Source organism: Pleurodeles waltl, chromosome 4_2 (genome assembly GCF_031143425.1).
Source record: "Pleurodeles waltl isolate 20211129_DDA chromosome 4_2, aPleWal1.hap1.20221129, whole genome shotgun sequence".
NCBI classification, from domain to species: domain Eukaryota; kingdom Metazoa; phylum Chordata; class Amphibia; order Caudata; family Salamandridae; genus Pleurodeles; species Pleurodeles waltl.
In genome coordinates this window covers 662,261,606-662,273,627 of record NC_090443.1, presented here as the reverse complement: position 1 = coordinate 662,273,627, position 12,022 = coordinate 662,261,606, and positions in this window count along the sequence as shown.

Genomic DNA, 12,022 nt, shown 5'->3' with positions numbered 1-12,022 from the left:
TTACTGACATAATTTCAAAATTCATGCAATGCAAAAATCAATGGAACAAATGTGCCAATCATCAGTACACCAGAAGTACTAAAATGACTTTCATCCAAACCACACACTCAAAACCCAAAGTTGAGTACTAAGCTCCTATCAAATTTCTGTAACAAAACCCCATGACTTGAAATCATCAAAACCCCTCATGTACTAAGGGAGCAATAAATTAAAAGGACAGCATACTCAAATGTGCATCACCATATGGCAGACTGTGGGTCCCTTGGTGACCATATATTAATGGCAGATTTTTTATGGAAAGGTTGCTGCCTCAATGCAATGATCAAACATGTGGCGTTAACATAGGTTATGGTATGGTATGCTATATTTTTAGATTTCTTGCTCCCCTTGTGCATGAGAGATTTTGATGATTTCCTTATCAAGGACAACAAAAATCCTCTGGACTGTGCCAGCTATCATCCTATCATATTGATTAACGTAGATCTGAAAATCATGGCCAAAATACTCGCTAATAGGCTACGCAAGGTGATCCTGCAACTTAGGACTAACACTTAGGTGGACTTTGTTCCTGGTAGGTGTTAACAAACCATCTTTTGGTAAGTCATATCTTTTTCAAGAATTTCTGTGTTGGTAATATCATTTTTAGTAATATAGTTGTAAAAAATATAGTTTTTAAAATATCTTTATGTGCTTTAGTTCATACTTTAATTTTATATGCTAAATATTGATTGTATACATTTTGACAATATTTTTTAAATATAGTTTATAATTTTAAATTATTTAGAATTTTTAATTCAAAAGTTAATAGTAATTTTTTTAGTGCTGTAGTGGGTTGTGAGGTTTATAGGGGTACAGGTTGGGAAGTTAATTAAGTATAATTAATTAACAATTCATTGTTTTTTTAAATATTTACTTAATTGATCAGAAATTATGTAAATTATGTAATTATTATATTTTTTAAGTTATAAATTTGTTGCAGGTTGTCGGATTTGTAGGAGTATATGGTAGGAAGTTAAGTAATGATTGTTTAATAATTGATTATTAATTTATTATTAATTATTAAATGGATAATTATGTAAATTATGTAATAATAATATGTTTTAGGTTATACATTGGATGTGGGTTGTAGGGACATAGGCTAGAAATTAATGATAATTAATTAACAATCAATCATTAATTTATTACTAATTATTTAATTAATTATTAAATATCTTAGTTGTGTTATACTTATTCATGTTAGTGATATTTTAAGTGTTGACTGCTAGGTTTGTGGGAGTATAGTATGGGAACTTAATTAAATAATAAACTAATAACTTTGTAGTTTATAATTATTTAATATGTTTAATAATCATGCAAATTATTTAATTGTTTTTTAATTATATATAGATTTTAGGTCAATCAGCCGCCAAGGGGGCAGAAACCACAAGGCACCGGGGATTTTTTTTTGGCGCCAATGTCACACAGGGGGAGCGACCCCGTAGTCAAGGGTCGCTCCAGGGGGAGAGGTTGGGGGGGAAATTCATTTTAGGCCATTTCGGCCCCCCCTGGGGGCAGATCGGCCTATTATTCGGCTGATCTGCTCCCGGGGGAGAAGAAACCTCTAGGCGCCAGGGCAAATTTTTTTATTGTGTTTTTTTTTTTTTTTTTAGAAATGGGGTCTATGGTTGACAGTCAGGTTACTCCTGTTCAAGCAAGGACCCTCACTCTAGTCAGGGTAAAAGAGAATCACCCTCAGCTAACCCCTGCTTACCCCCTTGGTAGCTTGGCAGAGCAGTAGGCTTAACTTCAGAGCGCTAGGTGTAAAGTATCTGTACCAACACACACAGTAAATTAATGAAAACACTACAAAATGACACAACACCAGTTTAGAACAATAAGAAATATTTATCTAAACAAAACAAGACCAAAACGACAAAAATCCGACATACACAAGTCAAGTTATGAATTTTTAGAGATTAAACTCAAAAATAGCGCTTAGAAACAAAAATGCTTTGATGAGATGTTAACACGGCGTTGTGACAGAGTTGTTCCCAACAAGCCAACACCAGCGGCGCCGGACACGGAGTCGTGTAGACCTCCAAGTACAGTACCTTTGGTGAAGAGTGAAAACAAGCCGATGCGCAAAGTCGGGGATCGCGGCGTCTGTGCGAAACATTGAATCCGTGCACTTCGAGCGGCGTCGGTCACGACGTGGTGCGGCGACTTCCACGGAGTCGCGGACTTCAGCGGGGTTGCAGCGGCGTCGGGCCTGCGAAGAGCGTCGCGTTCCAGCGAAGGTCACGGCGTCAGGTGCAGGCGGCGTTACCGGATTCAGCAGCGGCATCGGTCAGGAGTCGTCCGAAGTCAATTTCCTTGGATTTCCACCAGATTTCCTTTCAAGGGCCCAGGGACTGCAACGGGCACCACTTGTCAGAGCAGGAGTCTCTCCAGAGACTCCAGGTGCTGGCAGAGAGAAGTCTTTGCTGACCCTGAGATTTCAAACAACAGGAGGCAAGTTCTACATCAAGCCCTTGGAGATTTCTTCACAAGATAGAAGGCACAAAAAGTCCAGTCTTTGCCCTCTTACTCTGGCAGAAGCAGCACTGCAGGAAAGCTCCACAAAGCAGTCAGAGGCAGGGCAGCACTTCTTCCTCAGCTATCAGCTCTTCTCCAGGCAGAGGTTCCTCTTGGTTCCAGAAGTGTTTCTCAAGTCTGTAGATTTGGGTGCCCTTCTTATACCCATTTTAGTCTTTGAATTCACCTTTCTTCAAAGGGGACTCACACCTACTTGTGAAATCCTACCTTGCCCAGGCAAGGCCTCAGACACACACCAGGGGGTTGGATCCGGCATTGTCAGAGGCAGACACAGTCCTTTCAGATGAGAGTGACCACTCCACCCCTCCCTCCTAGCAGAGATGGCTAATCAGGAAATGCAGGTTACAACCCAGCCCCCTTTGTATCATTGTCTAGTGCGAGGTGAAAAACAACCCAACTGTCAAACTGACCCAGACAGGGAATCCACAAACAAGGCAGAGCCACAGAATGGTTTAAGCAAGAAAATGCTCACTTTCTAAAAATGGCATTTTCGAACGCACAATCTTAAAATCAACTTTACTAAAAGATGTATTTTTAAATTGTGAGTTCAGGGACCCCAAACTCCACATGTCCATCTACTCTCTAGGGGAATCTACACTTTAATCATATTTAAAGGTAGCCCCCATGTTATCCTACGAGAGAGACAGGCCTTGCAACAGTGAAAAACGAAGTTGGCAGTATCTCACTGTCAGGACATATAAACCACATTACTATATGTCCTACCTTATCCATACACTGCACCCTGCCCTTGGGGCTACCTAGGGCCTACCTTAGGGGTGCCTTACATGTAAGAAAAGGGAAGGATTAGGCCTGGCAAGTGGGTACACTTGCCAAGTCGAATTTACAGTGTAAAAATACACACACAGACACTGCAGTGGCAGGTCAGAGACATGATTACAGAGCTACTTATGTGGGTGGCACAACCAGTGCTGCAGGCCCACTAGTAGCATTTGATTTACAGGCCCTGGCACCTCTAGTGCACCTTACTAGGGACTTACTAGTAAATCAAATAGGCCAATCATGGATAAACCAATTACATACAATTTACACGGAGAGCATATGCACTTTAGCACTGGTTAGCAGTGGGAAAGTGCTCAGAGTTCAAAAGCCAACAGCAACAGGTCAGAAAAAAATAGGAGGCAGGAGGCAAAAAGATTCAGGATGACCCTGCATAAGCAAAAGTCCAACTATTTGTTTTTTTAGAGATGGGGAGCGACCCATTAGACAAGGGTCGCTCCCCTGGAGGGGCAAATTGTATTTTGACCATTTCTGCCCCCCTTGGGGGCAGATCGGCCGATTTTAGGTCAATCAGCCCCCAAGGGGGCAGAAACCACTAGGCACTGGGGATTTTTTTTTGGCGCCAATGTCACACAGGGGGAGCGACCCCGTAGGCAAGGGTCGCTCCAGTGGGGGATGTTGGGGGGGGGGATTTATTTTAGGCCATTTCGGCCCCCATGGGGGCAGATCGGCCTATTATTCGGCTGATCTGCCCCTGGGGGGAGCAGAAACCTCTAGGCGCCAGGGCAAATTTTTTTTTTTTTGGTTTTTTTTTTGGGGGGGTTTTTTAGAGATGGGGAGCGACCCATTAGGCAAGGGTTGCTCCCCTGGGGGGCAAATTATATTTAGACCATTTGCCGATTTTAGGTCAATCTGCCCCCAAGGGGGCAGAAACCACTAGGCACCAGGGTTTTTTTTTTACCGCCAATGTCACGCAGGGGGAGCAACCCCATAGGCTAGGGTCGCTCCGGGGGGGGGGGGTAAATTTACTTTAGGCCATTTCTGCCCCCCCGGGGGCAGATTGGCCTATTGTTATTAGGCTGATCTGCTCCCGGGGGCGGCAGAAACCTCTAGGCGCCAGGGCAAATGTTATTTTTGTGGGTTTTTTTTTGTTTGTTTGTTTTTTTAGAGATCGGGAGCGACCCATTAGGCAAGGGTCACTCCCTTAGGGGACAAATTGTACTTCGACCATTTCTTCCCTCCTTCGCCAATTTTCGGTCAATCTGCCCTCAAGGGGGCAGAAACCACTAGGCACCGGGGATTTTCTTTCAAAAAATTTGATGTGTCCACGTTGTGTTTTGGGGCATTTCCTGTCGCAGGCGCTAGGCCTACCCACACAAGTGAGGTATAATTTTTATCGGGAGACTTGTGGGAACATAGAATAGCAAAACAAGTGTTATTGCCCCTTGTCTTTCCCTACATTTTTTCCTTCCAAATATAAGAGAGTGTGTAAAAAAGACATCTATTTGAAAAATGCCCTGTAATTCACGTGCTAATATGGTGAACCCGGAATTCAGAGATGTGCAAATAACCACTGCTCCTCAACACCTTATCTTGTGCCCATTTTGGAAATACAAAGGTTTTCTTGATAGCTATTTTTCACTCTTTATATTTCAGCAAATGAATTGCTGTATACCCGGTATAGAATGAAAACGCACTGCAGGGTGCAGTTCATTTATTGGCTCTGGGTACCTAGGGTTCTTGATGAACCTACAAGCCCTATATATCTCCGCAGCCAGAGGAGTCCAGCAGACATAACGGTATATTGCTTTTGAAAATCTGACATTGCAGGAAAAAGTTACAGAGTAAAACGTAGAGAAAATTTGCTGTTTTTTCCCCCTCAATTTCAATAGTTTTCTTTTTCAGTTGTTATTTTCTGTAGGAAACCCTTGTAGGATCTACACAAATGACCCCTTGCTGAATTCAGAATTTTATCTACTTTTCAGAAATGTTTAGATTTCTGGGATCCGGCATTGGTTTCTTGCCCATTTCTGTCACTAACTGGAAGGAGGCTGAAAGCACAATTCTTTTTTTCAAATGGGGTATGTCCCAGTAAAATGCCAAATTTGTGGTGAAAAATTGGATTTTCTGATTCAAGTCTGCCTGTTCCTGAAAGCTGGTGATTTTAGCACCATAAACCCTTTGTTGAGGCCATTTTCAGGGAAAAAAAACACAAGCCTTCTTCTGCACCCACTTTTTCCACTTTTTTTGAAAAAACGAAATGTTCACTGTATTTTGGCTCATTTCTTGGCCTCCTTCAGGGGAACCCACAAAGTCTGTGTACCTCTTGGAAAAAAAGGACACAAATTTGGCTTGGCTAGCTTATGTGGACAAAAAGTTATGAGGTCCCCAAATAGCCTGGCACAGGAGGGGCAAAAGGCCTGGCAGCGAAGGAGTTAAATACATATGGAAATATACATAGTTATATAGTCATGCTTTTTATACTAGTAAATGTTAGATAAAATTAAAAAAATATAAAAATTAAAATATATTTTTACTAAATAGTGTTACATTCTTACATTATTATATATATATATATATAAACATGTGTATGTATGTATAGATGTGTGTTTTTATATGAGTATATATTCATATATATTAAATAATATTTACAATTATTTAGTGTCCAATATATTAATTTAAAATATATTTTTATTAATAGTGTTATATTTTTACATTATAGATGTGTGTTTTTACATGAGTATATATTAATATAAATTAAATAATATTTACAATGATTTATTGTACAATATATTAATTTAAAATATTTTAGATTTACTCTTTTATACTTTATATATAATGAATATTTATATTTTTGTATTATTGTTAATGGATATTAGTGTAAATGATAATTTGGTTCTGATATGTTTGTACTTATCATTATTATTATAAGTATAAGTAGACAATATTTTTGCCATTGATATTTTTAACTCAAAATTGTTGGATCTTCATAGTGCTGTCCTGATAGTCTGTCAGATATCCAGCGCTCTCATTGGACGCTGCAAAGGCATTCATCTGGGCAGAATGGCCTTGTCTCTTCCAGGTGCTATCTAGGATGGGGAACTTCTTTAATGTGTTCTGACTACTTTATGATTCCCCCATGGCATCAGTACAATGTGGCAGTATTCTCTCACACTCATTCCCAGTCCATCAGGGTACCCTTCAGAGATGCCCCCTTTCTCTTCTCCTTTTCCTTTTGGCTCTTGAGCCAGTCTCCTTAGACATCCATCACTTTCTGGATGTAAAAGTCATTCCATTAGAGGGTAGTGAAAGTAAGGCTATATTGCTGATGACATCTTGCTCCCTCTGCCACACTTAGAAACATTAGTCCTTGCTGTCATGTCCATCACTGATCTGGATATAAGATAAACTGGAATAGGTGTGGGCACTACCTATGTAGAGGGTCACTACTAGCATCTGTATACAGGCATATGACATTAAATGGGTCCCCCAAAGGCCTCAGACACCTGGGTATTTGCAGAAGTAGAGGGCTGATTGGAATAGTTGGGAACAATCTTTCTCCGCTCATTGAAAAGACCAGGGGCAGCTTCCTCAAATGGACTCATGGACTCATCTCACCCTTCCCTCTGGGAGAAGGTGCAGACAGTTAAAATAACAGTGGCCCGTTATAATTATGTGCTTGGGATGTTGCCTCTCTGTATACCCCTACTATGTTACTGGGCATGGGATATCCAATCCTACATTTGGAGTGAGTACCGATCACGGACTCGAGGTACACGGCGGTGAGCAGATATCATAGCGGGGACTGCGTCTTCCACATGTGACGTTGACAATCTAACATTTCATTTATTGTAGCTAGCATGCCATTTAATGGAGCCTAAAAGCACAACCATGTGGGTCCACATGGAATTTCAAATTTTGGGCTGCCCTAATACGTTCCTGGCAGTATTCCTGTTTGTCACTTACCTCTAAAGGCAGAGACCCTATTGAAGTTGCGTTTCGTGCATAAACTCTTGGGAGTGTCTCCTTTCATCAATTATGGAGTGCTACTCTGGTACAATATAGGCTTTCTTATTCCAGACAAACTGTTTTATTGAGGGTCTTGGCATATGAAGGGGGTTAGAATGGTAGATTAATTATTACAAGAAGGCACTTTGAAATCCTTTCTGACACTGTGAGACACGTTCAGCCTCTGAGCCACTTATCAGTGGATGTATAGACAACTGACACTTTGCCTCAGGAGTGGCTTGCCATCATCTCTCATTGATCCATCCTGTATCTCTCATCTGCAAATATCTGAGGCCATGCAGCCACTTTAATGGAGTGTTATTGGGTCTTTAGGGAGTTTTTAATCCATGACATGCAAGGTCCACTAGAACTCACCAGAGGATGTGTCACTTCTACTCCTAGATCCTGATCATGAGCAGATATTGAGAAAGCCCCTACTCAATAATGTAAAATACTCAATGATTGGTACTGATTCACATACAAATTATTGAGAGTGCACTAAGTACTGCATGATTCCTTTACAATATCATATGGTCACACCCCTACCTGACATCTTAGTGACCTCTTCCTAGACTGCTTCTAAATACCAACTCTGTTGTACCACCTGGCTCTTCTCCATGACACAACTTATCAGCTTTATGTAGATGTCCACACTAGCTGCTGGCTATCTACTTCATTATGTAATGACCAACTGTGCATTCTAATCTACTGGTGACAACCCACAACCCCTATAGGCCAAGGGTAACTGCTGGAATTGCACAGAATAGTGCTCTGAGAAGGAACTACATAGAAACTGAACAACACGTTAGTGGTATAGAAAGAGTATGGGGTGCATTTGTCTCTTACTTTGATTAGGCCACTTACACATAGCCAAGTCCAGGCGGATCCCGCCCCACCCATTTTCTGCACATTCTTCCTCGATTTCTCCATGCTTGTGTCACATATAGCCTGACCAATGGCATGCTGTGGATAGTCTACAGGGGATCCATTTTCTGCTGCACCTCATAGCTGGAAAGACCTTCTGTGAGTGTCTCGAGATGGCTAGTATGCATTGCAACAATTAGGTAACACATTTGGTGAGAGAGATCCTTGACTCTGGTTTTGACTTGTCCCAGAGATGAGTTGAGCACCAACTTTCCTTAGACTTTCTTTGGGTGCTGAATTTATTAAATAGTCAGACTCCTCGGGTACTGGCATGGGTGATGACAAACAACTACAATATTGTTGGTCTGCACCCCTCTGGAGACTGCAATAGGTTGGATCCTGTTCTCCTTTTGATACCCTTAGATGAAAGTGGTAATTTCCCCTCCTGATTGCAGGACTAGGCTATTTGCATCATCTCACATGTAGTATTACGGTTTTCAAAGGTTCAGTGGGATATGTCGGGTGGAGGGTGATTTGCCGGATTTACTGAATTACTGAATTATAGATCACTTGATGCTGCTGTGCCACATCTCCTCTCCATACAATCCTCCCATTGTGCCTCTCCTTCCCCAACTTTTCCTTTCTTTCTCCCCTCCCTTTGTTTCCTATTGTTATTTTCTAGTTTACACAGGTGTAGTGACAGTGGAAGATGATACTTGTGTGCTTGTACTACTCCATTTTGCTAGTGGAAGTTGCATGATATTACATATCTGTATCTATCCTTCACAAAAAACCTGCACTGTTTGTTTGTCATCTCAGTTTACTTCTTGAAATAGATAAACAAATAAATGATGCAAAAAGGAATTGATTAGGAGTATGTTCTCAGCATACACAGATAATTTGATCCAAATTTCACCATAAATGAAAACTGGTAAATAATGATTCTGTTTTATGTTAGATTAAAAAAGGTTCAAGTGCTAATATAAATAATAGAAAAGGCTAAGACAAACTGTTAGAAATTGGGTTATTGGTTGACTGGGGTGTAAAACAGCAACTACAATCCAAGTCAGAGTAAGTGGCAGGTGAACCCTAACTTAACCCTTACTCACCCTCTGTTAGCTTGGCACAGAGCAGTCAGGCTTTACTAAGAAGCAGTGTGTAAAGTATTTGTGCCACACTTCAACCAGTAAACAAGTAAAAACATCATGCAAAATTAATCAGTTTAGAAAAATAGAGTATGATTTAATAAATAAAACAAGACCAAAACAACAAGAATCCAATAAGTAGAACTTGAGCAATTCATTTTTAAAGATTAACCTGTAAAGTAGCACTTAGAAGCCACAAGCGGGGATATCTAGTAGCACTGGACTGGGACAAAGTCTAAAGTTCAGGCTGACTGCGATGGAGCGCGGGCCTGTCGAGGATCTGTTGTTTCCAAAGAGCTCAGAGGCTGCAATGAGGAGTTTCTTTGTCAAGGCTTCCGTTGACAGAGATGCGAGGACCTTGAGTCAAGAAAGGCGCTGCAGTGCTGGTGCTGAGAGTGATGTGCTGGTGTAGAGATGCAAGGAACAGCAGTGATGTGAGTCTGGTTGCGCTGGTTCTGACCCACACAGTAGAGGTGATGCATCGATTTTCTTCATGCACTAGTGGTGAAGTGTCATTTTTGCTCCTGCAGCAAAGGATATGTCAGTTCCACTGGAGAAAGCATGTTAGGTCCTCCTCCAAGGGTCCAGGACTGACAAGGCACCACTTGAAGGACAAACTCACAAATGGCAGAGTCCAGGTACAGGGGCAAGCTGGTTGGAAGCCTGTTATCTCCTTGAGACTGCAGATCAGGAGGCCAGTTGAAAAGCCCTTGGAGTCACTTTCAGTTCAAGTGGGTCCAGTCCTTCTCACCCTGGCAGAGGAACAGCAGGCAACAGAGAAGCACAGCAATACAGGAGTCCAGCAAAGCAGCAGTCCAGCAGAGTGACAGTCCTTCAGCAGCACAGCAGTTCTTCCTCCTGGCAGAGTAGTCACTAGTCTAGACTTGTACTGAGTTGGTTGTGTAAGAGGTCCAGTGCCTAAACCCAGTTGGGTCTTTGAGTGGCAGAAACTTCAAAGACAGGCCTTTAAGTGCACAGAGTTCCTGCTCTTTCCGCTGTTGATCCAGACACAATACAGGGTATTATGTAGCCCTTTGTATGAGGACAGGACAGAGCCTATTCAGGTGTGAGAGAGGCTGGGCCCAGCTCCTCCCTATCACTTTCACAAGGATGACTCATTCAGACACTAGATTTGACACAAGGTGCTATGTGAGACATCATATCATTGCATGATGTAACATAACAAAACATACCATACCAGGGCCACTGGAATTCCATTTTGTGAGAGCAGCATTTTCCACATAATTATGGATTTGCCAAATTTGCCACATTATCCATCATCTCATCTGTCTCATCTCATAATGTGCAATTTAAAAAAAATGTTTGTTGCTGAAATAGATGACAAATACTAAGAATGTGGCAGTACTTGTTCTTGCACAATGGAATGGCCTTTGCCAAGATCGAGTGGTCACCTTTTTATTGTTTGTTGCTGTATTTGGCTGTCAAGCTGCTTCTAATGAGGTAAAACATTTGCCCCAATAGTACTAACATGTGTAATAATTACAAAATAATGAGACAACACCATCACAAAATGTGCTGCATTATGCTGCACAATTTGTGCTTTCTTGAAGAATAATTAAGTGAACCCTGCAGCATAATGTAGACAATTATGCTGCATAATTTGGTGGTTTCCTGCACATAATGTCAGTGTCCCTCACCATGAAAAAAGACTATCGAGGGTCCCTGGTTTGATAAGTAGCCCATCCAGGGAATAATACTTGAATACAAGAAAAAGCAATGAGCTACAATCAATATTCACTTATATCTAGTATAGAACAAAGCTGTAACAATTTTTTTTTTTAAATATATTTATTACAAATGTATGTCAAACAACGGCATAAATCAATACTCAAATATACAATTATACAAAAATAAACATGGAAAGACAAAAAAATATTTCCATAAATATTTACACCTATACATGAATTAATAAACGGAGACAACCTAACACATCAGACAAAACAATTAAGATAATCAGACCATGACACTACATAAACATACACATACATTATCTTACAGTACAGTGGAATACAAATTAAGAATATACAATTTATTTTTCTGAAGCTGAAAAAATATTCACATAAATGTCATATTATTATTCAATTCCTAATTATGTCTCCATCTTCTTTGATAAGAGAGAGATTTCTATTTTAACCCCATAACTTCAGGGTTCATACAAAAACCAAACAATAGTAGGAACAAAGCCTACGCGCGTTTCGTCGGAGACCACCAAATTTGAAAAGCCGCCTTCCTCAGGGCCGTTCCTTTTCCATACTTAATACATAATATTGTAGATTGAATAAATTCTCATCTTTCCCTTTGAATAAAACCTGATAAATACAAAACAAAACAAAGTAATACATTTTAAAACCAGGCTCTTCAAAATCGACAACCAATAAATTATGAGGTGAAAACAGAAAACGCCAAAGCATAAAAAAATAAAGTAAGATGTGGAAAAAATAAAAAAAGAAGAAGAAGGTAAGAAAACTTCAAATAGAAGTGAATTAAACAAATAATTTAAAAACACCACCATCTCCCTTGTGTGTATAATCACCAATAACAGCATTAAAAAACTAAATAATAAATAAATAAATAAATACCCGGTGGGATGTTGCTGAGTTTCCGCAATTATAGTGCAGACAAGGTTCAGTTTTCTAATTTCTACTTCAATTCGCAAATAAGTCCTTGTAAAA